General features: G+C 40.6%; 1 protein-coding gene and 1 long non-coding RNA gene across 5 annotated transcripts in view; both read right to left on the reverse strand.

Moving 5' to 3' along the window:
- The window catches only part of gdpd4a (glycerophosphodiester phosphodiesterase domain containing 4a), a 41,050-nt gene extending 27,715 nt beyond the window's left edge, over positions 1 to 13,335 (reverse strand). The window contains exons 1-3 of one of the 4 annotated variants that reach the window (XM_040037560.1): positions 13,020 to 13,334; positions 11,946 to 12,114; positions 10,829 to 10,953 (exon numbers count right to left, since the gene is read on the reverse strand). The gene's annotated coding sequence lies outside the window, so the exon portion shown is untranslated. Of the gene's footprint in view, positions 1 to 10,828; positions 10,954 to 11,945; positions 12,115 to 13,019 lie in introns of all 4 variants that reach the window. The other 3 variants (XM_040037561.1, XM_040037558.1, XM_040037562.1) reach the window with 3 other exon arrangements.
- Positions 13,336 to 14,498: 1,163 nt separating this feature from the next.
- LOC120737022 lies at positions 14,499 to 26,002 on the reverse strand. Its single transcript, XR_005696655.1, has 3 exons — positions 25,991 to 26,002; positions 16,928 to 16,930; positions 14,499 to 14,727 (listed from the first exon to the last, which is right to left on the reverse strand). It is a non-coding gene; the product is annotated as an uncharacterized LOC120737022 (long non-coding RNA).
- Positions 26,003 to 26,263: the final 261 nt, after the last annotated feature.

Here is a 26,263-nt window from a genome sequence, read left to right on the forward strand (position 1 = left end):
TGCTAACAGTTAAATTGCAGAAGGATTAATTGGTATTTTAGTCCACAGACTGTCTCCCTTCACTCTGCAGACAGCTCTGTTTCTATAGGCTTACATAACTAAACCATTGTTGTCTAAAGTTACTCTCAACCCACAGCCTGTCAGAAAGTTTTAACACCCGATAAAAGTGTTTTTTTCTTCTGTCTGTTGCTGGGTTTAGGACCTAAAGTGCGTCAGATGTGAGGCAGGTTGTGACGTGATGAGAGCACTACCTGAGCTCCTGAGGTAAAAAGTAGGGTGCACTTGTTAAATTTAGGAGGATAAATTCGCTGTCCAAAGAGTGAGGACGCACAAAAGTGGTTCACGGGAAAATGTGCTGCTGAGGTTTTTCAATCTTTATGCCAACCTCTCCTTCCTTGGCTCTCTTTCTTTGTCTTGACACAGTTTTCCTTCCACATTCTCCCCCATCACCTATCCATCTGTCAGTTCCTCTTTGTCTCAGTGCAGATTTTGGATTGTGGCCAGTGCCTTAGCTGCAGGACATCCAACTGCACGCATGGACAGCACTTTATTTGGCCACAGGCAAAAAAAAAAAAAACTTCAGCTGAGGTCACCTCACCTGCCCACACACTTTTCTATTTATATTTATGCACACTATATCAACAACGACACTACAGCACCAACTTTTTACTTTCAGGTGTTGTAAAAAACTGTTTGTCAGTAAGGCTGTAGTTTGATGTGTAAAGACAGGTAAGTCAGATAAAGTTCTCAGAGCTGTGCGTTTTGTTTCACAACGACGCTCTCGTTTCGTTATTTAGTCCTGCAGCTCTTTACTTTTCTCGCTCCTTAAACATCCCAGATCACTCTGTCACACTATGGTATGTCTGAATTATTTCCTTGTTAACTTATTTTAAATCTTATTTAACATGGAAGATTTAGAAGTTTAGCATAGTTTCCATAACATTTGACTATACCCTTCTATAGTTTCACATTTATCATCCTTGCAGACAACCAACACTGCCTTTTTTGGTCAAAAGGAGAGAAAACAGAAGGAGGGTGTTCCTGTCTGCCATTTTCATTTTAAATGTCAGCCTAATGCACCTGGTCACGGTCACGTCGAACCCTGAAACAGCTGTAATCACTGAACTGCTGCAGCGCCACAGGAACAACACGACGCAGGTAAAGAGTCTGTGTTTGACACAGCTTCAGACATGCAGCACTGCTCTGATCCCAGTGACAGCAGGAAAGGTGGGAACCTCACCATATGTGCTGCTGTCTGAAGGGGACCGAGCGTCTCTAAACAACAGTTTTTAACTAAGACGCTCCGACACACCTAAAACCCGTCAGCACAGTTCTGTACAGCAAAGAAATGTGGTTTCTGTTTTGTTGATAAGGTCGATGTTGTGATGCCTTGTCAGGCTTCATTTTAGATCTAATGTTCAGGCATTAAAGCGTGAACAAAGGGGTTAATACTCTACCCTACACACACTTAATACATATTAAGTGATGATGTATTAATCCTGCTTCAGGTTGGATGAGACTCTTGTTTTTTTATCTTGTCATGAGCTCCTACCAAAACTAGTTAGTGGCCATTCTCAGTCGCAGATCTGTAAGTTTTTAAAACACGAGGTGTACACTACAGCCAGAAGGCTCACTGGATCCCAGATATCAAATATTCTTAAGCCTAAGAATTCAATCCCTCTCAGGCTGATTGAAATTTCAGTGTGGGTATTAATCTTTATGGATGCCTGGACGTTAAATTTTACTGTAACACCTGTTAGAACAGCTACACTACATTTTATTGGAGCTGAAAAAGCCTGGACCATTTTTACCTCTCAGCGGTGCCTCATGTTTGTTTGGCTTTAGAAAATGAAACCGCATTCAGACCCGGAAATAAATAAAGCTGGGCATACACTGTGAGAGTTTGGGCCCATTTTGAGACGATTTTCCAGTCATGTGACCATTTTGGGGATCGGCCCGAGTTTCGCCTTAATCGTGTGTTGTGCATCGTGTAGTATACATGGGGTAATGAGAAGCGATTAACACCTCACGACCAGCTCCCAATCAGCAATCGTATGGTCACAATCCTGGTCGCCCCTCGTGAGGGTATCGCACTGTGGAAGCAGTGCCACGGGCCGATTTAACGCAACCTCTCACACTGCGCATACGCAAACACAGAAATGGAAGTGAAAAAGACGGAGCAGCACGCCAGTTCAGCGTGTGTGCAGTTGTGTATAGATGCACAATGTGAGCACTCAAGTCACATCGGAGCATCGGGCCGTATAGTGTGAGAACATGCATCGTGACCTACAAACTTCTAACCCCTGCCATTCAGTCGTACAGTTTGAGCTGGAGCTGAATAACGCGACTGAACCCACCGCCCCAAAAAAAAATGCATAGTGTGTGCCCAGGTTAATGATGTTAATGATGGAGAAATGCTTTAACGTTAAGGATGAAGATGGCTTAGGATCTGATGTGGATGTTATAATAATACAGTTTAAGCAGCAGGTGTTTAACAGCAGGCCTTAGACCAAATCAGCAGCAATGAACTGCAGAAAACCAGTGAATGGAGAAGAAATTCTGGTGCGCATTTTTCACTATAGCCTAAATTTTTACACCTAATGGTTTTCCAATTAGCTGGAAAACCTAGAACACATCATCTTAGCATATCTAACCATGATTTCCTCGTGATATTTTTAACGCATAATAAAAAGCATTTTTAAAGTGACCATAACGTATACAAATCACATTCAATCGACACACATTTTGTTACTACAGAGAACCTTTGCAAAGCACCACCAGTAGAAACGAGACGTCATCATCAACATTGCACATGATTAAATAAGGACTTATTAATTATATATAAACCTTGCAGTTACAGCAGATCCTACTGACCCAGAAAAACATCAGGAAGCATTCTTATGATTTACACGAGTGTTCCAGTTTTCAAAACATTAAAAAAAAAAAAAAAAAAAAAAAAAAATAAAAAAAAAACTTTGCTCCAGTTTCCCAAAAGGACAAATCATTGAAAGAGTTTAGCAAACAAGGTCGGCCTTCTCCTCTGCTGAGACCAAAGGCCTGATATTTAGGGCAAACACAAAGGACAAAGTTATCACTCAAGGACCTTCTTACTTGTACTTAGACTTCTAACAATTGCTCTCATGTTGTACACAAGAGTCTAAATTTATCTAAAGTGTGATCAATAAGAAATTTACTCTGTGGATAGTATGCTGCCAAAATAATTTAACATGCGTATTTAAATGTTTTGCAGCTGTGTGTAGATTTACTATGACACCAGGACATTTATGAGAGTCACAGCTTTGTTTTCCATTAGAGATCTCTTTACTTACAGCTTCATTAGTATTGGCATTATGCTGACACACAGTCATTGTGTCGTACTGATTGTTTTGTTGTTTCCAGCTGCTGAGTGCAGAGTATTTACCTCTGAGGTGCTCCAAAAAAACTGATACTGACCATAGAAAAATAATCAGTGATTGTAGGAGTTTACCCCATAAAATGATGATAACATGAATATCTATGAATATCAAGCTTGCCACATGCAAATGTAGGCATCATAACTTGCAAACAGTCATTAAGTGCCAACTTTTTTTCCACATATCAATTGTGTCAAATGTGCTCCAGTGCTAATACATGTGGGTCTGTATAATTTTCTCAGCAATCCTGCAAACCTTAGTCCTGGCAGGTTTGCGTCCTTGTGTCTCTTTTTAGTTTCTTCAAAATGTAAAGATACATTTTAATGTTAAAGCAACTCTCCTGCTCAGACGGTTCCCTGAGCATCTCTATAACAGCTATGTGAGAAAGACTTGGGTACCCAAGAATAATTGATCAATAATAATTTAGCATTTAAGTAGCATCTTTGACACCAAAGCAGGTTTGCTAGAGTGGAGTGCATATATCGGTTAATCTCAAGATCATGTGGGGAACTGAGGTTGCTGGATAAAGAAGAGGTTAGTAATCTGTTGTATTTCACTTTGCTGCTTGCCGTCAATACATCTGACCAGATTTTTGGCTGCTCCCAAAAATTACACTATTACCTCTGGTAACACTGGAAATATGGAGCCTATTCACAGGAGGCATGCTCTAACAGATGAGGATGAATGCAGTGAAACCAGTGAGACAGATTTACTGCTTAGCCATGATGTTTGGATTTCCTTTCCAGTGCCAAACGTAATTTAATGCAGCGACTTGAGCCATGTGTCTTTGATTGGAGGTGCCACAGGTGGGGCAAATGGTTAATGAGGACAAATCATAACCTGCCTGGGGCACCAAAACACTGAGGAGTATATTGTGTGAGCTGAATCAAAAATGAAACGATTATAAACTAACCTGATATATTATTTAAAAAGCATGCATTGCATTACTGAGAACAAAGAGTTATTAGATAAAAACACAACATAGATCTTCTGTTTAATCTGAAGTGCCCTCTAAACCAGTTAATGCTTGTTGCTCCTGTAAACAAACAACTGTGATTTCAGGGCGTTAATATGCATCAGGCTAAACTTCAGTGGTCCCTTTAGGGAATATTAGAAGTGGAAATGTAAAGCAGGTCAGCTGAGATTATCAGAAAACCACAGAACCACTTTTATTAATAAAACAGCTGCTTTACTGAAGTCAATATTGTTGGGATTTTTCCTGCATAGAAAATATTTTGACGTGAAAAATCACCAATGTGGTTCATTTTCTGTAAACCCAGTTTTGTTTACTATATAGCCAGAAATACCAGGAAGATATAAACACCTCTGTTAAGTGTGATTGCCCGGGATCATTGTGTTAACTAAATGCATGAACCTCCTGTAGGTTGATTTGAAGTTTAGTTTTCAGGAAGAGGCGATTGCTTACAAAGTCTATGCAACGAGGTGGCTGTCACGCTCTGTGACTTTGTTTTGATGCCTTACGTTATATCATTCAGAGCTTTTGTGTATTTTGGTGTTATTGTTGAGAATCATATGTTCTAATGAGTTTTATGTATTTTTATGTTTTTAGAGACTTTGGTTTTATTTACTGTTTACTGAAGAATGTTAGATTGATTTGGATTTCTTTTCATTTACATTAAATGAATGTAAATGGGCGATCGTGGCTCAAGAGTTGGGAGTTCGTCTTGTAATCGGAAGGTTGCCGGTTCGAGCCCCGCCGGTTGTATCCTTGGGCAAGACACTTCACCCATTGCCTAACTGGTGGTGGTCAGAGGGTCCGGTGGCGCCAGTGTCCGGCAGCCTCGCCTCTGTCAGTGCGCCCCAGGGCGGCTGTGGCTACAATGTAGCTGCCATCACCAGTGTGTGAATGTGTGTGTGAATGGGTGGATGACTGAATGTGTAAAGTGCTTTGGGGTCCTTAGGGACTAAGTAAAGCGCTATACAAATACAGGCCATTTACCATTTTACATTATTATTTCTGTATTATGATGTTTTATTTTTCTAGAATTCTAGTTTTTGGTTAGTGTTTATGGATTTTATTTATATTTGATTCTCTGAATTTTCTTTGTATTTGGTTGAGTATCCTTAACAAAACAGGGAACCACAGGGAGAAACACACAGCATGAGGGAGATCATGACACTGACACAGAAACACAGGGCTTAAATACACTGGGAAATAACAAGGGGAATGAGACACAGAAGGAGAGCACAGCTGGGGGAAATCAGAACTGACGAGGCAAGGAAGCAAAGTAGGATACACTCACATGAGACACAGACCTTCAAAGTAAAACAGGAAGTAGCACAGACGCAGACTTGACTAGGGGAGACAGAGCAACTAAGAAACAGAACAACAACAAAGAGACACAGAGGGCAGCTACTAAATACTCAGAAACTAAACAGAATACAAGAAAACCAAAGTAAGACGCTAGACTATAGAATAAACTGGGGCAACAAAGAACTAAGAGCATAATACAAAAACTCAGAGACACAAGAAACTCAAAACACTGGGTCACCGGCCCAGGACCGTGACAATTTCCTGCACCCCTGTTACTTTAGTTCCTGTTTTATTTGGTCTCTTGTGCTTTTCTATTAGTTTTAGTTCCCAGAAGTTAATGTATTGATTAGTTTGAGCTGTGTTCTCCTGTGTGCGACCTTTTGATTACCTTGTGTTTGTGTATTTACAGCCATGTTCTTCCCTTTAGTCTTTGTCAAAGTTTGTTTGTCTTCTTGTGTGCGCTCTGCCTGAAATTTATTTAGCTGCCTTCTTCTATGAACTTTTGTATTCTTGCAAGTAAAGGCTGTGTATTTACTTTTGGAATCTGCGTTTCCATTCCGGTCATGCAAACTCAGATACCGAAGTGACAACAGGAAATGTGTTTTTGCACGAGTTGAAGTTCTTTGTCAGACTATATTTGGATTTTTTATTTGTTACTTTAGTTACAAAAGCTGGGATTTTTGTGATGCTGCTGACCATCGGAAATGGAAGACAAGCTTAGTGATTCTCTTCAAAGGCAGTCGGAAAAATTGCAAAACGTCATAATAGCTTCTGAAAATGTTATTGTAACATTTCTGTTTGTCGTCCTCGTCTTGTTGGCAGATAGGGGCACATATTTGTGGGTTTTCAGTGCAGCTGTATTCGTGTGAGTAATGTAACATGAAACTAATTATTAGCCAGGTCAAACTCCTGTTTTCTCAGACAGGTTTCATTAGACAAACCTCGCTTTCTCCTGGCTAATGTCAGATTACCCACAAACACTGACAAATATCTTGGTACCGTATGTAGCATCTGGCTGTCCAAACAGCTGTGCTGGGGGCTAGTCATTTGTTAACGTAGTGATTTGTAGACTTCATTTCTAAGCTAACAACTTTACTCACTGAGCTAAAGCATTCACATGCAGGCATAAGGAAATACAATTTAAGTTTCTGACATATAAATCAGTTGACAGCTGCTAGAGACACCCAAGAGACTAAATGTTTAAACTATACTGCCATTAGTTCAAATATTGGCAATAAAAGAATATTTAATAGATTTAAAAAAAAGTGTTTCACAAAAGACAAACAAGGAAATCGTGTCTTCTTTTTGTTGTTCCTGTTTAATGACACAGGCTAAGAGAAAACAAATGCGTTACAGCAGTCCCAATGCACAGCTCTTTTTGCTGGAGACACCCAGCAGTAGAGCTGACTGCAAGTGGTCCAAGACTGGGGGTAAAGTCGAAGAGAGGCCTGCTGGGGATGAAAAATGCAATCACAGAGCTGAAGGCTGCCTGTACAGAGTGACTTCATCTGTAAAACATGATGCAGCAAAACACACAAGACTGGAGGAGGAGGAGGAAAAGGTGGAGGTGGAGGAAAAACATTGCGACTAAATGTGCAGACAGTGTGGAGGCGAATGTCAACATGTTCCTGATAGAGACATCTGCACATCTTGTTCTTTCTAGATTTTCATTTCCTGCCTGATTTCTCTCACACAGCCTGTGACTGACACTTCAAATATGTGAAAGAAAAAGGCTGTTTTATGTCTCTGTACAGCAGTTGGTGCTTTAGTAGGGCTGTGCCCTTCCATGATATCTTCTGCGATAACACTGACTTAATAAAATATTGTTGCTATAGCAATGGCATGTATTCATGTTCCAAAGTGCGCACAACAAGACAAGCCCAAGTATGTCTGACAGCAAGGGCCGCATGAGCCTCTAATGACAATTCAGCACCTACAAATTGATTAAAAAAAAAATAAAAAAATAAAAATGTAAGAAAACAGTTTCTGCTGTTTCACCACTTGGGGATGAAAAAGCACAACACAGACTAAAACCAGACAACGATGGAGGAGATGCAAGCAGCTGGCGATGTGTGACCCGAAGGGTAACACATAAGTCCACTGAGCTTTGCTAAGTGCACTTCATATAACAGGAGGACCAAACTGTGTGCAAATTACCAATGTGGTCACATGGTGGAAAAGCAGGGCTCTAAGCAGCTGATTAAAAAGCTCAACCCAAGACACAACATCCCAGGTTTTATTATGTGACAGTGTTGTGCAACTCCTGAAGTGTTACAAAGTGAACATAGTTTTGTTATTGTTGAACTGAAGCGTTTAAAGGAGTTATTTTATACAGAAACGTTCCTGGCAAAACACCAACTAGGCTGCTTTTGTGCTTACATTTGACTTATGCTGTGTTACTGGATATAATGCTGTGTCAATACTACTGCACTACAGCGCTGCTGCTGGCACCTCGATTCACACCTCAAATCAGGAAGTGTGTCATCAGTGACAGTAGCTCATCGGAAAAGAAGGAAAATGCTTTTTGTACACTCACACATGCTACTGCCCGCGAGCATCCATAAAACATCATTAAATTTTTTTTTTTTTTTTTTATATACCATCAGAAATATCATTATCATAAACTGTTTTGAAATACCATGACATAGTTTTGAGGCTCACCCCTATAACTCAGGTGATTTTTTAATGTAATATTTATTTTATGTAAAGTTAAAAATTTTACAATGTTATATTAGGGAAATTTAAGGAAAAGAATTCAAGGGGCTAAAAATGGAGAGAAAAAAAAAAGTAAAGCCCTCAGATGGAAATTTAGGAGAAAAACTGGCAATTTTACAAGACAACATTTTTTTTTTTTCCTCTCATATATTAGTCATGTTTTCCCAACTCTGTAAATTTCCTTGTAAATTTGCAAGTTGGCTTGTAAATGTCAGGTTTTTTTGTGTAATTTTCCATTTTCATAAATGTGTTTTTCTTGTTAATCTGCCAGATTTCACATAAATGTTTCCATTTCTTTTGTATACTTTTGCCAGTTTTGTTTTTAACTAGTACATAGCAAATTCAGACAAAACCATACTAAACATACTAAAATAAGCACCAAAAAACCAAAATGTCAACAGTAAAGTTGCACAAATACAGTATATCAATCTTTAAAGCCTCTGTGTGTGCCACACAGAAAAAGAAGACACTGTAGCTCAGCAGATGAGTGAGCAGGAGAGACTGTACAGCTAAGACAAAGCAGCCCTCTGTATCCAGCACAATCAGCTGTTCACTCATTGTCCAAACACCATCACAGCACAGCTCAACAGCAACAGCTACAACCATCAGGCTTCTGCTGTCAAAGCTTAACAGTCAAAAATTTGTGGTTAAAATTGCAGAAAGTATTCTAGAGCAAATATTTTGAATAACATTAATGTCATCATTAAGCTTTCTTTTTTGGATGTTAGTACCTGCATGCTTGCCAGAGTGTGGTTAAACACACACTCTGGGTTGAGTGCCTGCAGATTATCATCTTCTACATCAAAATACTACAGAGTAGAGCAGGGCGATATGACCAAAAATATTTATCACGATATACATTTGAAAATTTGCGATAACAATATGACTGATGATATAACTGACACTAGACAAAACACTTTACAACTCCACAACTTTATTAGTGCAAAAAAAAAAAAACAAAAAAAAAAACCAAAACATCAATGTATTTCCACTTAACAAGCAGCTGTTTTTTATGTGCATTAAAGTTATATAAAAATGTAACAGTGAAAATGCAAATTCCTCGCTGACAGTTTAACCAAAAGGCATTTCCAGTGGAAATTGGCCGACATATCCTCAGCATAACCATGTATAATATCCACAAAACTTAAAAAGAGGTTATACACACACAATACGGTACCATTATGTTGAACCACAGTACGTATCACTCCGCGAGGCTCCTGCCTACGATAGCCGTAATGCTCCGACAATCCATCGAGCGGTGCTGGTTCGTAGCTCAGCAAAGTCGTACTAAAACATTTGACAGATTTGTACCACATAAAATCGTTTCGAGGTCAGTAAACACAACCTGAATTCATACATAAGACACACGGGATTATAAGGGGCTCTGTCGATTTTCAGAAAAATCAAAGGATTGATTTTAAGTGTGCCGTATTTTCCAAAAAAAAAAAAAAAAAAAACACGGTAATAACGACGGCCTGCTAGCATGCTCTACCAAAAATAGTGCTTTGTTGTGTATCTGACGGACGAAAGCTAAACCAGTTCCACACCAGTGAAGCTGCAGCATTTTTACAAACCAGTTCTGGTTCATCCGTTTCATTCAACGATCCGCTTTCTCCCTTCTCATTCTCTGTCGCCGCCATGCTTTTGCCGCCATGTGCGTATGAAAACAAAGGCACTGCGCATGCGTGTTTTACCCATATTCTATCACGATATTTAATTTTCTTATCGTTGCCCAACATTATAGCGGTATTACTGTGAACGGTATGATATGGCCCAGCCCTACTACAGCACCCTCCATCTTCCACCTCACATTTACATCTTCCTGTTATAGAAAGTCCAATCCACTCACCGATCTGTACAGGAAGCCCAGTTTGTTTAATGCGTGTATGAAAGCGCATGTAGAGCACTCATTGGTGCATCTGTCAAAGACAGAAATTCAACAATTCCTGATGAATGTTTGGATGGGCAACGGTAAATGTGTGTTGAACTTTGATAAAACACGAATATAAGCTGGAAAAAAGTAGATTTATTTTAAAAAGGTTAAGAGCTGTGCTGGTCCACAGCTCCAGCAGTGTTAGTTTCATATTAAAAAACACGGACCATCGTATCTGTTACACATTTTGCTGAGAGAATGATCACCACGTCCACTGAACACCTTCAGTGAGAAAAAGATATCACAGTGTTTTAATTGTTTTTACTGCTATGCTGTGGGAAAATTCATCAGCTGTAATAAAACCCATCTGATTAAAGTGTACTGAAAATTAAAGTAATAACACTGCAGCAAGCACCACATTACCTCATAAAAAACACAATGCACAGGGGGAACTTCTAATTCCAACTGTATAACTGAAAAACTGCTTAAAATTTCAGTATTAAAGCTTTGTATGCTGCTTAAAAGAAAAATCTGCGATAAAACAGCACAAACCCGTACAGAAATATGAAGCTGAAAGGTCAGAGTGGGATGAGCATTGATGGAGGCCAATTTTACTCCCCAGACACTCCGAGTATGAGATGGCTTCAGGCAGGATCCTCACATCAACCTGCAGACGCCTGAGAGAGAAACAGAGGCTAATATTTCTCTCTTCAGTAGTGTTAAGAGGACGCAACCCTTTGCTTCCTATATTTTCACAAAGCAATAAGAGATGATAGAACGAATCTTTATAAAATACACAAACAACCACAGAGTGCACACACCTGAGGCCTGACCACGGAGTACGATAAGGTGCTTATTGAAGCAAGTGCAGGTTTAACCCTGGCTTTTCAAGTTTAAGATCCTAGTTCAACACGGCAACTTATGCTGCAGACCTAACCCACTCTGCCACAGATAACGCTCTGGGTAAGAGACCAGAAGGTACGAAACCACCTCCTACAGACCGATCAATCCGCTGGAAAATAGCACCAATATTCCCAGAAGAAGCTGGATGCGGGTCTGAAGTCTTTCAACATCAGTTTTTCAACATCATCTAAAGTCTTCAATGAGAAAAGCATCAACAAGAAACTGATTATTAGAAACCACTTTATTTAACATTTATATGCCCGCTCTCAGACCATTAACACCACTGGTGCAGCAGCTGAAACAATAAAGCTGCCCTACACGCATCTAAACATCATTTTAATGTAATCGCTCAGTTTTGTTTGTGTGTTAATGACAGAGCCGTAACACTGATGAGTATCAATTTACACAATCAGCAGTTCTGCTGCATTTCCTTACCGGCTTCAAATTGGCTAGACTTTATTAATATGGTAAGTCCTTTCCAGTCATACTGGCCAAAGCCCTGAAAGCACACACATTCATGCAGCTCTGATAATAAACATTTCCTCTCTCACACTGTTGCTTATTCTGCAGCAGCTGTGTTGCTGTCATCTGTATTGTGAGTTTAACCTCTTCATATGTGTCTAATATTCCAGTTTACCTTTATGAATCAGCCGCATCGCTTCCTGTGTACTCACTGATGTTTGTAATTGGTCAGATGCTGCCAACGCTGCCGCTTTGATGTGAACACGCTCGCAGCTAGATTGATAAACCCTGAGTTGATACCTACCTTCGTGTGGCTGTTTAGCCTGACTGCTGATGTCAGAGTGAGATATCTGAAACACATCCTGGGTATGCTGAAGGTGCTTTGTAGTGCAGGCTGCTGGTACAGGACGAAACGACTGGAAAAACAAATCTTCGATAATCCTGTGACATTTCAAAATGTCCTCATGACACATCTGCAGTCACAGTTAAAAGATTTGCAGTCATAAGTGAACATCTTTAACCAGAGAGTGTTCTAATAGCAAATCATCGATGCATAAATCATGTCCTAAAAAAAAGATTTTTACAACTTATTTTGACCAGTCAGCTTCTTTTCTACCTGTTAGGCTTTAATTTCAACTTTAAATATTAGTCCTCAAAGAAAAAAATGGAACCTGCCACTGCACTGAGTTGTATTGAACTATGGGATAGCAATGAGAGAGCCTGACAGCCATCAATCACAACATGTGCCACTAAATCAACCATCAAACTGAAGAAAAGCAGCTGAAGATCAACACTGACGGTAACCACTAATATGTGACAGCACTGTTCAGACTCGCCTGCAGTCTCTGCTGGACATGTGTGAATAAATTGACTAAAACACACTAAAGAAATGCATTTTTGTGACTGTAACTCGTGAAATACAAAGTGTGCTGCATAATCTGTACAACTTAAAGTCAAATGAAGGTCTACTCTTGCCCACATTGTTCCCAGTTTTACTCTAATTAATAAAACTAGAACTTACCCAACAAGAAACACCCAGTCCATGGTGGGAAATTAAAACCCATTAAAACATAGCTTAGATGTACACAGTCATAGATACCTTAAATTATAAATATTATGACTGGTCTTCTTCGCTCTTTCAATATAAGGATTATGCAGACAGAAGAACCACGCAGCCTATTTAGTGCGGTGCTCAATCACCGCGACATCGTTCAGCTGGCCAGAACATAAAGTCGCTGTTACACGGACGCGGCTCGTGACATAAAAACCGTTATTCACTGTGTGTGACCAGTACTGACATGACAGACATGACAGAACGCAGTAAAATCCCAATGACGGTGTAAAAAAAAAACCCCCAAATAAATTAAGGTTTTCCTACCTGAAGGACGTCAGTTTTCCCGCCGCTGTCCGTTTTCTCCGTCTCGTTTTGAGCCTTTAGTTTTTAAAATGGGTTCTGAGGCACCAGCCGAATGCTGCAGTGGTCTCGTGCAGCAGCGCAGCCTCACACACATGCACGCAGTCGGCTCCGCGTGTGCCGCTGATGATGATGATGATGCCGCGCGAGCTCCGGACAGGGAAACAACAGAAGTGCGGGCACTGGGCGTCCGCGAGGGGCTCCGTTCAACCTGTTGCTTACGTCACGACAGCGCTCTCCATGGATACGTTCACATTGTTCCAGTAAACGCCACACAGGTGCTGAGCTTTTTGCTCACTTTGGAGCTAATCGCCTGAGTGAAAATCAATCGCAACCATTTAAATACCTGATAAATGCATTTTTAAGGCTCGTTCAAGTATAAATATCGGCCTGTTTGGACATAGAGCTTTTGTCTTTATACAGCCACTTTATTGTATTATATCAGGGTTTTACTTAATTGTTTATTCTAATTTATTTAGATGTTCACTTATTGGGCTCCTTTATTTACCTGTTTATTAAATTCAATTGAGCACGTGAGTTTTGTGTAATATTTACATTGTTGAGCTTTTATTTTGTGGTATTGCATTTCATTTAACTACTCTACAATAAAATATGATCTTATGGGTTGATGTTACTGTTTTGGTTGCTGTAAGATGGATTTCCCAACTTTTTCCTCAGAATTCTGGGATTAAAGACAAAACTCTGAAAAAAATATGTCCCCACTTTTTTTTCTTTTTCCATTGGCCCTAATCTTCTTCCGTAACAATCGTCATTCCAATCTAATAAGAAAAAAAGGACCTTAAAAAGTTTGCTGATTTTGCCCCAAACTGTGATTTTAAATGCTTCTTAAAACCCAGTGGAAGTTAAAGTTCTCCACTACATTTAAATTCAGGATTCCCTGAGTACCATGCTCCTCTGCTAAAAAGTCTGGTAGTATATTCTAAAATAAGTGGACAAAATGTTCTTGTCTCTATTACTGTTAAGTCAGAGGCTGCATTAGAGTGTCAAAAGGTTGAAAATGAACTCAAATACTACAAAATAAATATACATTCCGTATAAAAACATCTTCAGACTAAGACTGTGATGGATGTGTTTCTTAAACCGATTTACATGTAGGTCCATAAATATTTGGACAGAGACAACTCTTTCTTTCTTATTATGGTTCTGTACATTACTACAATAAATTTTAAATGAAACAAATCAGATGCATTTGAAGTGCAGACTTTCAGTTTTAATTCAGTTGGTTTAACAAAAAGATTGCATAAAAATGTGATGAGCTAAAAAATTTAACACTATTCCTTCATTTCAGGGGCTCAAAGTAATTGGACAAATTACATAACTGAAAATAAAATGTTCATTTCTAATACTTGGTTGAAAACCCTTTGCTGGCAATGACAGCCTGAAGTCTTGAACTCTTGAACATCACCACATGCTGGGTTTCCTCCTTTCTGATGCTCTGCAGGCCTTTACTGCAGCGGCTTTCAGTTGCTGTTTGTTTGTTCTGTTTGAAGTTGGGTTAAGATCAGTGACTGATTTGACCATTCAAGAATATCTCACTTCTTTGCTTTAATAAACTCTTTGGCTGTATGGTTTGGGTCATTGTCCATCTGTATTATGAAACTCCGCCCAATCAATTTGACTGGATTTAGCCAGATTTGAGCAGACAGTAAGTCTCTGAGTTCATCCGGCTGTTTCTGTCCTGTGTCACATCATCAATAAATACTAGTGTCCCAGTGCCACTGGCAGCCATGCACGCCCAAACCATCACACTGCCTGTTGTATGCTTTGCATCATAAGCTGTTCCACACCTTCTCCATGCACTTTTCTTGCCATCATTCTAGTAGAGGTTGATCTTGGTTTCATCTGTCCAAAATATGTTTTTCCAGAACTGTGCTGGCTTGAGGCTTATCAGTGGTTTGCACCTTGCAGTGAAATCTCTGTATTTACTTTCATGTAGTCTCCTTCTTCACCTCCTGAAGAGTGCTGTTCACTTGGTTGACTGTTGTGAAAGGGATTCTCATCACCATGAAAATGATTCTGCGTCCTGGAGCACTTCCGTTGTGTTTTGGAGTTTGCGCGTGCTTCGGAGCTTGTACGTGCTTTGGAATTTGTACGTCGTGCTTTGCAGTTTGTATGCGCTTCAGAGTTTGTAAGTGTTTTGTGAGTTTGTAAGTGTTTTTGAGTTTGTAAGTGTTTTTGGAGTTTTGTACGTGTTTTGCAGTTTGTACGTGCTTTGTCTCTAGAGGCCACCATAAATTCGAATGTGGATACCCTCAAAAGAAAGCTGAGAGTCTACACATTATGTCCATGTCCAATATATAACTATAATTGGAATTTGTTTACGTAAACATAAATGTAAAAGAACAAAACTTTTGTCAGTGTCCAAATACATATGGGCCTAACTGTAAGCTCATGCTGATTTGCACGTCTGTTGCTTGTAGAAATATTTCCTCACACTGCAGTGCATCACAATTTGAAGGAATGAAGTAGGTCAAATGCTGAAGCTACTATGTAAAAGTATAAAAATGTCTATTTGCTGTTTTTTTGTGCCTGCCTCAACCACTTCAGTTCTCTTGTGTAATGGTAAACACCTTAGACACAGTTTAATGACAGTTGTGTGTAGCAACAAGCCTTGAATGTCTGTGGTGATTTTGTGTGTCTCTGTTTTACATTAGAGGAGATGCTGTGGTGGTAAATCTACCACACGAGGCAGGAGCGCGCTAACTCCCTGCTGACAACAGAGCAGAAGACATTGCCAAACACGTGGAAATGTCAGACTACAGTTGTTATTACATAACCACAGCCTGGCCTGATCCGAATTCCAGTTTCCAAAGTTTAATTTGAGGGAGGAAAACATTCAAACAGAGCACAGATTTTCCAGTTGAGAGCTAGTTTATTCCGTTAAAGAAGAAACCTGAGTATTGAGTCTTTTCATCCTTAATGATCTTTAGAAGCCTGCACATAAAACAGAATATCTTTGGGAAAAGGGAAGTTGGACCCCTTGAGACAATTTTCAGTTTAATGCAGGATATTGTTTGAAACATTTTTTTTTTTTTTTAATAACACAGACTGCCAGGTCTGAACAGTGAAGTTGGTGCAGAATATCTTAAAACTGCATTGTTTGTGAAGGTTCTCAGTCATCCAGGTCATTGTAGTCTAAGGAGCTTGGAAAGAAAAGCGTCTGGAAATCTTTAAGTTTCTTGAAGATGTTTCACCTCTCATCCGCGAGGCTTCTTCACTTCTAAGGTCAATTGGTGGAGAGTCCCAGATTTTTCAGTCCTATTAGAGTGTCCACAGGAGGGTCATGGACTATGGCGTTATTTTTGTGCCACTATTCTGAGCGCATGTAAAAAAAAATTCAAAAAAAGTTTTGAGCGAAGAAAAGCTAAATTTGAGTGAACAAAATTAATTGCTGCATGCAAAAACTGTATTTCAGTGTTTGCTATTATCCAAACACACACACACAATAGCAGCCCCTCTCGCTCAGTTTTTGCATTTGCGTTCGCTCGCAATGTGTTGCTTGCGCTCTCAACATTTCTTCCCGTGCACGTTCAACTCTTTCTCTACACCGTTATATTTGTGCCACAAAACCAGCCAATCACAGACTTGGATGCAAAAAAATCTGATTGGCTGTTTTGGTCTCCAGTCAGCTCGAAATGACGAAATGCAATATCCCAGAATCCATTTTGTCCTAAACTCAAACAAGGCAGTGGCGGAGTTTGAAATATTACTCTTTCTGGGTCACAAAATAAACCTTTACCCTACGATACGATTTCGTGCGAGAATGGTGCCGTGTAAACTTCAAATACCTGCTCGATTTATTATATATTTGCAAAAGTGCTCTAATGTTTTCGGAGATGCCTGTTACCCACCAGCTGACCGCATAGCTGGACTGGCCATCAGGCATACCGGGCATTTGCCCGGGGGGCTGATGGTGATTTTTCATTTTTATGTTTGTTTGTTTGTTTGTTTGTTTTTGTAACGGTATAAACAATGAAAGGTGGTGGATTAGCCAATTGGTCATGATCAACTCTGGGCTGGACCAATTATAATACATCCATATTGAGGGGAAAGGGAACCTTCCATACTTCAGCTAGAATGAAAAAAAGACACAAAGCTGGAGTTATTCTGTGTTTTTGCTGCACAACTGGCTGTTCTTCACACTGACTTCTGGCTGATTCTGCCTGAAACTAATACTGACCATAATTTACAAAACTGACATACAGTGGAACCCTGACTTACGAAATTAATTCGTTCCTGAGGGTCTTTCGTAAGTCGAAAATTTTCGTAAGTCGAAGCACCCATCGCGCCTTTTGAGTGAACGACAGGCTATAGGCTAATTGCTAACTGCAACAACAATACCTCGTTCAAGTGGAACAGCGAAGCGCAAGTACGAAAGCCAAGGGGGTTGTCATATGATTCGGAAGGCATTGTGGGCATTGTAGGCCTTCTGGGCTCAGCCAATCAGATACTGGCTGAGCCCAGAATACCGGGCATTTTGCCGTAATACGGGCAGAAATATTGCCATTAAGTGCCTTCGTAACTTGAATTTTTCGTTGAATGGGGTATTCGTAAGTCGGGGTTCCACTGTATTTTAAAATGACTAGCCCTTCAAATCATAATGTGTTTACTGAGGTAACAAAACAAGTGATTCAATGGCTATCTTCCCACAGACCTATATAACTGGAATGCTTTTTGGCAGTCAGAGAAGTTGTGCCATGGTGGTCATTAAAATAATGCAGGTTTAAGAGATGCTTGAGACCCAGAAGCTAAGTCCATTTTTTATATCAAATAGGCACTGTAGAGTCTGTGGGCCACGTCCGGCCTTTTGGTTGTCCCTGGCGTAAACGTAAGGAAGTATACATCATTTCAGCCACCAAACAGTCTTTGATAAACTTCCCATCACACAATGTTTTGTGCACTTTTGTGGGGAATCGCTTGATGTGTAAAGCCCGGTAAAAGGTCCTTGCTGCTTTTGCAGATTTGCTAGCAAACATACACATGTTCGTTTCAGATGTCAATCAACACAAACCTTTATTTTGAAAGCGATTGCCAGTTTTAAAAAATTCTTTATTTACTTGTGTGGAAGCTAAATAAACATCACTGTAAATATGTTGGAAAAGACAGTTATAAGGGATAGGGGTTTACTAGCCCCAAAAGATATCAGCTCTCGTTTAAAAAAGAAAGCTTGATGCAGAATGTAGAATTTTGAACACAGCCTAATCTGTGGAGAGCAGATTGGATAGAATCACCTTGCAGGACTAAACACACAGGGAAATACAAGAACTTGACTGATGCAGACTGGAAACAGACACCTGAACCTTTGCTAGCAAAGCTGCGAAAGCAACAAGAACTTTTTTTTTTACCAAGTTTTACACATTCAGGGATCGAGGAGTGATGACAGCTTTGTGATGTCCCACAAAATCTCGAAAAAACAAAAACTGTGGGCCAGTCTTTGATGACGAGTATATCAAAGAGTGTTTGGTGAACTCTGCATCACAAATATGCCCCGAGAGTCAAGCATCAAGGATGTCTGGAAAGGAAATCTGGAACTTAAGTTGAAAAATGAAGTCAACATTTTTGACTTTTTCTCACTGACAGTCACTGACAGTTTGTTGCATTTTTGCAGGAGCAGGAGACTGAACATGGTGACATAGGCTACCACACAGCCATCAGATACTTCAGCCTGGGCAAAGTGCTAAAAAGTCTTTGGGACCTGAGAGCAGAGATTTGAGAGTTTTGTCAGAAGAAAGGCAAAAACATTCCAAACCTCACAGATGCAGAACAAAAAGCTGATCTTGAATTTGCTGTCGATGTGACCGTTCTTCACATCAACAGCAACATTCAGTTCTTCTACCTCAGACACTGAACCTGACTTTAATGCACCTGTTCAAACCTATCAGTTTCTCACGTTGCCTTCTGGGAAAATGATTTTGCTCTCGCCTATTTTATATTGTCTATGGAACTCTAGAGGTCCAACATTTAGCTCTATGGGGTAAATCTTTGCAGGCTGTACCTGTTTTGTAATTTTATTCCTGAGTGTGTTTACTCCTTTGTGCTGCAAGTGAGGAGCTGAAAGCCCGACAGCAGCAGGCTGTGGTAAACTGGGCAGCTCCCAGGTGTGAATGTGAGTAGTGGATGTATGAATGTAAAGGAGGAACTCTCTCTCTCTCTCACACACACACACACACACACACACACACACACACACACACACACACACACACACACACACACACACACACAAACAGGTATCAGCACAAAGAGCCACTGGGGTCCCTTCGCTCTGATTATGTAACGCCTATGCAGAGTGTTGCCATGGCGACTTGATGTACCTTTAATCATAATGCATTGAATCTGGTCAACAAGGCATGGGTCGCCACGGTAACAGAGTCATTACAAAACTGGCATGCACAAAGGAGACACCAACCGCCCACACACACACACACACACACACACACACACACACACACACACACACACACACACACACACACACACACAGGGGAAACAGTTTTATTAGAGAGCATGTGTGATAATGCTGAGTAAAAAGCTTAAAAGTAAAAGTTCGCATCCACCAGTGACCTTCCGCATTGCTGCATCCCAGCCTGTGACGTTCAAAGAGTTCAGTCGCTGCTCGAGAGATCGAGGACTCAACAACCCCGAGCAGACTATTGTCAGATATCATTAAGAAGTTTCCACAAAGAAAGGTTAGCTGTTCAATCGCAATGTTTTAGATCATTTTTTTGTTAAATCCAACAATGAAAAACTGCCCCAAAACCATATCACAGTCTGGAGTAAGCTCCACCACCTGTGTAACCCTAGCTTGGATAAGTGGGTGGATGTTTTCTTATCCTTGTGTCTGATTAAGTACACCTGCTCTTTATTGTCCTTCCCTGAGTCTCTGTCAGGTTGCATGCTCGATGTTTTCTCGTGGCTCTTTGTGCTTCTTGATTTCTCTTATTTGCCCTTTTCAGATGTTTTTCCTGCCATCATCGTGTGCCACCTTTTGTATGCATACTAGTTTTTCTTTTCCAAGTTTTTTAGTTTCAAAGTAATTAAAGTGCTACTACAGTGCCCTGAATACCTGTCAGCTTCACTTTGAATCAGTTGTTTTGGTTACAAGCACACATTTCACTTCTTTCATCTCACCACACTGATGTCAAATAAAAGCATTTTATTGTCTGCACATTCTTCAAGGTTGTGCAACTGGAGCAACTTTTTTCTAAGCACAGCAGTCAGCACATGACAGGTGTTTAATTATACTTATGCAAGATCCTGTTCCACTTTTAATGTTACTGACTATTTGACTGACTGAAATTACATAATTGTGGATAATTTATACATTTATAACAACTCTACAGGGGGTCTCCTTTTTTTTACCTCACCTATTTGAATTTATTGAGGCTTAAAGTTCAGGCTGCACCTGCAATGATTGACTGGTGTGTTGCCATTAGCTCCCTGCTAGACTTCATCTCAGCTAATCTGAGTCAGTGAACAATGCTGTTGGTGCCTTTTGTAGGATTTTGTATTTAATCTGACCAGTAATATGTTTTTCTGTGTGGTAGCCTCTCCAAGGAGTTTGTCCTAATTTTTGATGACTGAAGTTCATGTATTTTATTACTCTGCAGCACCTAGCAGGTATCTGTATCTGTGTGATGCCCCTGGACAGTTTATAAATGCAGTTTGTTAACTAAGCTTGCTAGCTCCACTTTCAATGCAACACTCTACCCTTTTGTCCAGATACGGTCACTTCTGTCTCAAAAACACAAGGTCTCCTACACTATGTTGCCAAAAATATTTGCTTATCTGCCTTCACACTCATATGAACTTAAGTGACAACCCATTGTTAGTCCATAGGGTTTAATAGGACTCTTAAAAGCATCAACTCTTCTGGGTTAAGAAGTGTTTATGGGAATTTTTGACTGTTCTTCCAGAAGCATATTTGTGAGGTCAGACTCTGATGTGGGATGAGAAAGCCTTGCTCATAGTGTCCACTCTAATTCATCCCAAAGGGGTTTTATCAGGTTGAAGTGAGGATTCTGTGCAGGCCAGTCAAGTCTTGCTCATCCATGTCTTTATGAACCTTGATTTGTTCACTGGTGCACAGTCATGTTGGAACAGGGTCCATCCACAAACTGATCCCATAAAGTTTGGAGGCTGTAGTTGTCCAAAATGTCTCTCCCCCAACTTTACTCTTGGCATAGTGCAGTCAGACAATTACTGTTCTCCTGACAACGCCAAGCCCAGGCTCGTCCATCAGATTCCCAGACAGAGAAGTGCAATTCATCATCCAGAGAACACGTCTCCACTGGTTTAGAGTCCAGTGGCAGTGTGCCATAGACCACTGCAGCCGACAGGCTGGATGCAGCTGCTCAGCCATGAAAACCCACCACATAAAGATTTTGAAGGTTTGGATTTCCTTAGTGATTGAAAGCTGGTGACCTCTGCACTATCCTCAGCATCCACTGAGTGATTTTGTGTGGCCTACACTTTGTGGCTGAGTTGCTGTCAGTTGCTTTCATTTTGTCATAAAACCACTAACAGCTGACTGTGCAATGTTTAGTAGCGAGGAAATTTCACTAACGGACCTGATGCACAGGTGACTTCCTGTCACGGTACCATGTTGGAATTCACTGAGCTCCTGCATGACTAGGTGCTTGATTTGATACACCTGTGGCCACGGAAGTGATCCGAACACCTGAATCCAATGATGTGGACACGTGAGTGAACATTTTTGGTGATATAGTGTATATGTGCTTGGTTTCTACTGATGCTCAAGCCAAATTTTGGTAGGACATACATTAAAAGTATTTTTAAGGTGTTATAAATGGGTTTCTGTAGCATTGCTAAAGAAATTTTGTTTTTAAAACAACAAAAGATTCCTTTGAGATCATTTTATAAAACAATGGACTCCACCTGCAGCTGCTGCCAGACTCACGTTAGACATTCAGCTGATGCTCCTGTTCATAGTGGATTACAGTGCGATTCAAATCATAATCCACTCCCTCTCGACCTGCCATTCAGATAAAACTAAACTTCACTGTGCACACAGAAGAAGAAAGACGAGGTGGGCTGAAAACTATTCAGCTCTCACACCTCCTCACTGCTCTGTCTTCTTTAATCCTCAGGTGAAAATGAAAAATAAAATCTCTTTTTATCTCAGTGTTTATTATTCCCTGCACACTCCATGTCTTCTTTTCTGGTAAGTTTCCTTTTCCTCCCTCAGTATCATGCAGAGTGCTTGAGAAGCCCATTAGGATCCCTGCAGGCCACATGTGGAGCATTAAACAGAGACGTATATATTCTGGCCCAACAGCACTCTGCGCTCTGCTGCGAACACTTTTCCTCAGAAAAGGACAAAAAAAGGACCAAATTAAATCATGTAACAGGCTGTGAGATTATTTAAGCTTCAGTTCGAATTATTTTGCCATGAGAAGGAATCATCCAGGAAAACAAAGAAGATGGAGAAGATCAGAGACTAATTCACACATAAAGATGATTGTACAGTTACAAAACTGCATATTTTAAACTGAGTGACTTCAGAACATTTATGTAGAAGAACGACGGTGACACAGGTAAGGTCTGACATACGCACAAGTTTGCATACTTTTTTGTCTTTACAAATTCACACTCAGTGAGTTTGAATGGGAGATTTTCAAGAAAGCTCCAAACTACAGGATAAGTCACACACACACACACACACACACACACACACACACACACACACACACACACACACACACACACACACACGTACAGCTGTCCTCAGAAACAGCAACTTTGAGACGCATCGGGTGACGGGTTCAGGAGACGTCAGAATAACATAATGAGTTGAACTCAAGTAAGTCTTCAGAAACTGCGTGCAAAACAGAAAATCCTCTGGAGGGATGGAAGCATGCGTGAGTGAGTGTGTGTGTGTGTGTGTGTGTGTGTGTGAACCAGCACTCCTCTGCAGTGATCTTCCTCTGCAGTGGAGGCTGTTATGTAACAAAGAAAAGGGAGGGAGGGAGGTTTCCACTGCAATACCGAGGAACTCAGTGAGCACACACACACGCACACACACACACACACACACACACACACACACACACACACACACACACGCACACACACACACACACACACACACACACACAGATTAAACCCATCATCACATACACACTCGCTCAGTCGGGCATCTTTCTGAACGCCTCGGTGCTTCTTTACGTCATGCACACACACCCACTCAACCCCATCCACACACACACGTTTTCATATCTTAGTGAGGACATCTCATTGCTCTCCCTAGCAACTTACCCCAACCCCTACCATCAAAAATGAATGCCTAATCCTAACCCTCAGCCTAAACCTGACCACAACCTAACTGTAACCCTGACAAAACCACATTTTGAGTCTCAAGGATACCTTCAAACTTGCGGGGACGGGAACTTTGTCCCCATAAGTGACTGTTGGTCCCCACAAGTATAGTAGCATGCCAAATGTTTTTTTGTCCTCACAAAGACATCTAAAAATGTACATGCACACACACAGAGTGTGGAGAACACAGTAATCAATCACCACCTAGTGTTGTGGTTAACCTCTGCTGTCTGTCACTTTCCTCTGTGAAGCCAGGATCCAGTTTGTGTTTCACACAGTGACAGAAAACGCCATGTGGAGTTTAATTATTCGACTGTAAGACGATGTTTCTTTCTTCAGTGTTAAATCATAGGGCAACAGTACAGAGCGCTACATAATTTCTGGACAATATCCATCTACTCATCCATCAATTTTCTTCCACATATAGTGATAGCAGGCCAAGGGGGCTATTCCAGTAACATTTTCCGGTTCCTTACCTTGGCAATCCCTGTGATCCTGGAGCTGTGTTGATCTGCTGCTCTGTGACTCTACAGAGAAGCATTGGGGTAATTTGCTGTGTAGGCTGGGTGGTAAGCAAAGGCAGAGATCTGCAGTATCTTGACCTCCAGCTTTGGAGCCATTAGTTGAACAACAGTACTATTCCGATTTTCTGGCAACAGTTTTTCCTGGTTTCTTGCACCTGGGCCGTCACAGTATCAATAATGACATCATCACAAAACTTCACAGCTTTAAAAAGTTTATTTAAACATTTTATTAGCTTCTATTAGCTTTAGTTTTTATGAGTTTGGGGGCTCGTCCTGTGGTATTGGGGTGGAAGTTGGAGGTTTGGACGGTCCGAGGTTGTCGAACGGACAGGCACGAGCCAGTGGTCTGACGTGAGTGGGCATAAGCCGGCTTATACAAAGGTAAGGCACTACCTGTTGAATCTATTTCCAAAGTGTGCCAAATTGGACATGATAAAATTAAAGTCTACTCACTGAAATTACTGGTAGATGTCTGTTTTGATTTGAATGAAAATCTCATGAGAACTGAAGCTGAGGTAATGATAATGACACGTTGAAAGTGACAGTACTGAGTATTTAAAGCTGTTGGACTGCTGATTGATTCTTTAATAACTTGTTACGTGACAATTGCCTAATTACTATCTTAGATTATTAATTGATAACCCTCTTGTCCAAATTTGGTCACTTATGGCTCTCAAAAATAAAATGTTGGATGACATCCATCGTTTAAGTCGGTGTTTTTAAGATTCTTTCACTTGTGTACGACCTTTTTAACTTTTGTTCTGCTCAAATTGTTCCACTTGTTTTCCAAACACGCGTCTTAGCTCTGCCTTTGTGTCTTTTTGTTTGTTGAGTTTAGGTGTTATGATCTTGTCTAGTTTCTCCTGCAATGCTTTTAGGTGTTTTCATTTGATAATTCACTAAAGTTACATTTATATTTTTCAGTTTTTCCTTTGTTATCCTGCACATGTCACTTAACAACTTTTTAAAACGCATCATTCATCACTTACAGCCTTTTCTCCTGTGTTGCTCCAATCCGATATCATTTTGTTTCACTTTCACACTCCTTTCTCTTCTCCGTCTTGTTGTCATTTCAGTTTTTCCGTCTCCTCCTCCGTGTCCTTGTCGTCGATGCGTCACACTCTGTCACTCGTCCTTTTTCCACCACCTCAGCAGAACTGAGCCTCATTACTCTCCACGCTGCACCAGCACAGGAGGATATATGACTGGAGTGTGAAAGACAAGTGTTTTGGGTTTTTTTTACTGTAGGGAAAAATGTATTTAGAGCCGGTTACATATTACAAAAATTACGTACCATTAAACGTATATTGGCTATTTTATTATGTATTTATTATGTATTCAGTGCTTTAGGTTTAGGGTTTAAAAATCACTCTTACCTTTATTTTTTTAAAACTTGCTTAGGGATAGGCAAAAAATAGCTTGGGTAGGTTTAAGCATTGAAAAAGAACTTGTTTAGGTTTCTCCCTGTATGACTCACCAAAGTGGATCATCTGCCTCCATCTCACTCAATCCCTGAGTGACACGAAGGACCCACATGATGTGAAAAAGTGAGTTTTTACAGGACTTTATGCAGTGCTGTAAAAAAGTACAGCCTCACTAAATACCAGCCAAATGCTGCAAATCCAGTGCACTTGATTAACAGATCATCAGGAAGTGTGAGCAGTTTGCTGGTCTGGAGGATTCAGGTGTGTTTACGCGGGGCTACAAGCTTCCCAGGAGCGGACGCCCCAGCAAATTCACCCTAGGGTTAGACCGTGCAATGCTCAGAGAATCTGCAAAAACCCAAGAGCTCCATCCCAGACTCTACAGGCCTCAGTCGGCATGTTAAATGTTAAAGTTCATGGCAGTTCAATTAGAAAAAGACTGAACATGTGTAGCTTGTTTTATAAAGGCTGACAGGAGAAAGCCTCATCACCCTTAAAAAGAAAAACAGCAACATGGGTCAGGTTTGCAAAGCTGCATCTGAACAAATCACAAGCCTTCTGAAGCAATGAGACCAAAGTGGAGATGTTTGGCCATGACGCACAGCACCACGTTTGGAGAAAACCAAACACAAACACCTCATACCAGCTGTCAGCACGGCGGTGGAGGCGTGAGGATTTGGATGTGTTTTGAAGCTACACGACCTGGAAAGCTTCTGGTCGTTGAGGTGACCCTGAACTCCTCCGTATATCAAAGTATTCCAGAATCAAACGTGAGGCCATCTGTCCGACACCTGAAGCTTAGCCAGCACTGGGCCACGTAACATGACAGCGCTCCAAGACAGCAGCAAGGTTGTCCAGTCAAAGTCCAGATCTCAGCCTGATTGAAATGCTGAGGTGGGAG

The sequence above is a fragment of the Simochromis diagramma genome, unplaced genomic scaffold (genome assembly GCF_900408965.1).
Source record: "Simochromis diagramma unplaced genomic scaffold, fSimDia1.1 OVJJ01000463.1, whole genome shotgun sequence".
Lineage (NCBI taxonomy): Eukaryota > Metazoa > Chordata > Actinopteri > Cichliformes > Cichlidae > Simochromis > Simochromis diagramma.